This window comes from Pinus tabuliformis, chromosome 4_1, assembly GCF_031772625.1.
Source record: "Pinus tabuliformis cultivar Carrire ecotype Pingquan chromosome 4_1, CPIR1, whole genome shotgun sequence".
Lineage (NCBI taxonomy): Eukaryota > Viridiplantae > Streptophyta > Pinopsida > Pinales > Pinaceae > Pinus > Pinus tabuliformis.
The window spans coordinates 368,753,750-368,758,814 of NC_142303.1; positions in this window are offsets into that span (position 1 = coordinate 368,753,750).

A 5,065-nucleotide genomic window follows, 5' to 3' on the forward strand; every position below is an offset into this window, starting at 1 on the left:
GTTAAAGAAGAAGCTCTAGTTAAACCAGAGGAAGTATGTCGAGACAATATTGCAGAGGTTTAATATGCAGGATAGTAGACCGGTGAAGGTTCCTATTCCTATAGGTGTGAGGTTTTCTGCTGAACAATGTCCAAGACACAAGAAGAGGAAGAGGACATGTCCCGTGTTCCATATGCAAGTGTAGTCAGTAGCCTGATGTATGCAATGGTTTGTACTAGACCAAACATTGCACATGCAGTGGGAGTATTGAGCATGTTTATGTCAAAACCAGGGAAGGAGCACTAGACAACAGTGGAGTGGGTTTTCAGGTATTTGCGTGGCACTAGTGATTATGGTTTGTGCTACCAAGGAAGACCAGGATTGGACAGAGTGTTGGATATTCATGGCTTTGTTGATGCAGACTGGGCTGGAGATCTGGATCAGAGAAGATCTACAAGTGGGTATGTTTTTAACCTATTTGGAGATGCAGTTAGTTGGATGAGTAAGAAACAATCTATAGTGGCACTATCAACTATAGAGGTAGAATACATGGCAGCCACTCATGCAAGCAAGGAAGCAGTTTGGTTGTAGAGATTGTGTTCAAGTATGGGGTTAGTACAGGAATCTATAAGGATAGACTGTGACAGCCAAAGTGTAATTTTCTTGGCAAAGAACCCTGCATATAATTCAAAGACAAAGCACATTGATGTTCAATATCACTTTGTGAGGGATATGATAGAAGACAAAAAGGTGTTGCTGGTAAAGGTGGACACTTTGAAGAATATTGTAGATGCATTGAAAAAATCTGTGAGCTCTGAGAAGTTCTCTTGGTGTAGAGAAACAATGGGCGTTGCAGGGCTGGATAAATGACTAAGCTCTCTTGTGCCCCCTTGTGGAAAGAAAACAATGAGTGGGAGAATGTTGGGTTGTGTTATATTCTTTCCACAACTAGCCCACGTAGTTAACCAAGGGTTAGAGGGGGGGAGGTCACAGGGGGTTTGAGGTGTACCCATAACCCCACTTTAAGGGGTCCGGGGCAGTGCCCCGGCAAGTTTTGGTTTTGGACCCTATGTTAGGTTGGGCGGACCCACCTATGGTTTTGTGCATGATTTCCGCACATGTCCTTGGATGCGATGGTTTTCGGTCCATGGTATTGGATTCTTTGGCATGTATAAAGATGTATTGTAACATTGAAAGGAACATAATGAAAAATCAAGCTGGTAGTCCTAGTTTTGGGATCCCAGGGAAAATCTCTGTGTATATGTGTTTTATGTGTTATGCTCTCACATTTTTTATTTTATGTGTTTTAGAATTTGTATGCAGGTAATTTTTGTACGGGGTTAAAACCTACAATTATCTTACAATATATTAACTCTATATAGTCTACAATTCATCTATATCATCATAGATTACATAGACATCTTTTTATATCACATAAAACTAGAAATACCTCGGGTTAGATTAAAATAGACTTAATTCAAAGTTTTGCATCTTAGAATAAAGTTGTGTTAATTTCAAGTTATTCTTTTGCGAATCATAAAAAACAATCCCGCAAATCATATAAACCCAAAACACTAGGAAATTGGTCCCGTCATACCCAGTCGGAGCCACTATCCCAAACAGAAAAGGGGCTACTTTAAGGTCTGGACTGGGTGGTTATCCCCCTTTGTTGTTGCCATAGATTTCTGAGGCCTCAACAGAGTCCAACAGGCTATAAGGAAATTTTGTACTAGGAATGCTTTTGCTAGTCTAAGTGATGAATTGTGCAGGGACCCAAAAGTGGCAGAAAATAATGTGGGTATGGATTTCGGGGGTTCATATAACATTTATTTTCATAACTACAAATGGGTATCACTGGTGTAATGTATCTCAAGAATATTATATGTTGGTAGTAGGAAATAATTCGATAAGGTGTAAACATTGTGGAGGACCTGGGGTTTTTTGAAAGAGTCCATGCATCGTCTCGGTCATTGCATTCTACACCCTTAAAAAGCAGTGCATTTTGATGGCAAATTTTCTATTGTGAGATGGTTTTGGGCAAGACGACAAGCAGCTTGGATGAGTCCTAGATCCAGGTGGCACTAGTGCTACCCACAATTCCATTGTCCGAGATCTGATCATGCTTTAAAATCAATTGCCGCCCTTTCTATTGCAAAAGATTTTAAAATCAATTGCCGCTCAATCTGTTGTAAAAGCTTTTGAAATTGCGGTTGGGTTTTATATGTGGGTTTCCACGTGTTAATTATATGTGGGTTTTATATGTGGTTTTATATGTTAATTATGATAAGAGGGAACAACTAAAAGTGAGTGAGAAGATTCGCTGGGTTGAACATCCAATTCTATAGCGAAAATTAAATACGATAATAATATTTATATAAAAAAAATTATACATAGTATTAATTTAAAATTTTAATAAAAATAAACACAATATTAGTTGTATATAAACTATTTAATATGTAAAATTTAAGTTTTAATCAATGTAATTTGTGGTTCTATGCAATGATATATTTATGTGTGTCAAAGAGTATAATTTTTTTTATGTGGCCACCATTTTTCATGTATTGAGATAAATTAAAAGATTCAACATTAAAATCATGTTAAGGTTTCTTCTTGTTTCAACATAGACATAGAAATATGTGATAACATACCCTCTCCTAAAACTTTGACAATTATTAGTTTTTTGAACTAAGCTTCCTCTTATTACAATGAGGCCAATTTCTCACATTTAATATTATGAAATGTTATGAACAATGGAGAAATTTCTATTGGGGCCTTTATCTTTACTAATATTACCACATTTTGCACACTAGGAATAATTCTCAAGGCCTTTACCAATGGACGTAAAAAGGGCCTTAGACTATGAATATGGGCATCATTACTATTCTTTGCATAATAAAAATTAGTATGGGGTAAGGAGAAAAAGGTCTCTACTTCTAAAATGAAGCTTCTCGTGCTCAAGGGCTATGAATTTGACATTGAACAACAACATAGGTCATCTCTAAATAATTTTAGGGATAATATGGGATATCAATTCTATTAGGATTTTTTTCACACCATATATAGGAATCAAGGAATGTACCATGGGTAGGGGAGGTAATCAAGGGCATTAGGCCTTACAAGAAGCTTTTTGGTCTCAAGGGTTGTGAGCTAAACTTAAAAACCACATAGATATTCTTTAATGAATCTTTGGTCTTAAGTCAATATATGGGCACCATAAGAGGTATTTATCACCACATATAGGAGTTAGTGTCTTGTTATGATTAGGAGAGGAAAGCAAGGGCCTTAGTCCCTAAATTAATCTTTCTCATGCTCAACTTCCATCAACAAGACCTCTAGTTGGGAATATGGGCATTTAGTATGTTTTACATAATAAGAATGGGTCTCATAACCTTTACTATGGCCAAAGAAGGAAATTTTATAAAAGGGACTTAAGTCCTAAATAATTAGTGGTCATTAAAAAGGCTTCAAACCACCACATTAATTATATTCTCTAAGGGATATTCTTTGGCCTCTATGAGGGATGTGTCTTCCATTAAAAGGTTTTGCACATCATGATTGGGTCTTGGAGCCTCATCATTTGACCTTAATGAAATTAGGGGGTTTTTAAATCACATACGATGCTTACAAGTGTAGAGTTGGTCAAAATAAGAACATAAGGGGCTTAGGCCTTATTTGAATCTTTGATGATTAAGCTTTGTGAAGTAGTTCTCAAAGAACCACACACGACCTCTATAGGGGATCTTAGGCCTCTATGGGGGATCTTTAGTGTCATTGGTATGTTTTACATAGTAAGAATTATGGGTCTTAAGCTTGTACCATGGCAAAGGAATGAAAATAATGGCCTCAGGCCTAAAATGAAACTTCTTTAGCTTACACTGCATGAAAAATACCATAAAGAACAATATAAATCATCTTTGAGGGAATTTAGACCTAGTCCATCTAGGATAAAGGCTCCATTATGAGATTTTCCACATAATATATGGGAGTTAGAGCTTATACCTTAACCAAGGAATGAAAAAGGGCCTTAGGCCTAAAACAAATATTTCTCATGTTTAATGTCCATGAACAAAATATTATAATGGGAATATGAGCACGATTAGTATGCTTTGCATAATAAGAATGGGGCTTATGGCCTTTATGATGGATAGGGAAGGAAAATAAGATCCTTATTCCCTAAACAAAATTTCTCTAGTATTTCAATGGACATGAATAAGTCCTCAAACCACCACACATATCTTATCTAAGATATATCTAGCCTTCAAGTGTGATGTTATGGGTGTTATTTGAAGGTTTTGCGTGCGATAGTTGGGTCTTGGGGCCTCTAAGTTTGGCCTCAATATCATTATCTGCACCATGTATGGCACTTGGGGACTTAACCATGGTGAAAGAAGAATCATAAGGTGCTTGGGTCATATTTGAATCTTCCCATGATCAATCTTCTTGAACAAGCATTTAAGAATTATGTCTCTCTTTCTTGTCCCTCCTTCCAAAGAGAGTATAAAACTATTATATATTGTAAACTTATACTCTATATTGTATAAAATTGTTATAATTTTAGCATTATAGATGGATTCATGGACCCCTTTATGGGAGTCGTTGAAACCATCTACCTAAATAATTTTAACATTGCAGACAGATTTAGAGACCCTCTTAAAGGGGTCTCTAAATTTTAACACTACAAATGGACTCAGAGACCCCTTTGCCTCTAAATTTAACGCTACAGATTGATTCAAAGAAGGGGATCTTTGAATCCATATGCAGTGTTAAAATTTAGAGATAAAAGGGTATTCATAATTTTAACACTATATATGGACTCAAAGACCCATTTGTCTTTAAATTTAACATTGTAGACAGATTTAGAGACTCCTGTAGTGAAATGTAACACTTCAGTATCAAAATTGCAATTTTCCATTTTCAAACTCACATAATTAAAAATTACTAATATAAATGAGTAATTCATATACTTGTTGTACTTGTTATTTGGTCATATTTTTATTCTTGGACTATAGTAGTCATTTACATTAATCATTATTAATTTTATCACTTATTATATAGTCATATATTTTAGTCCTTGACTAAATTAGTC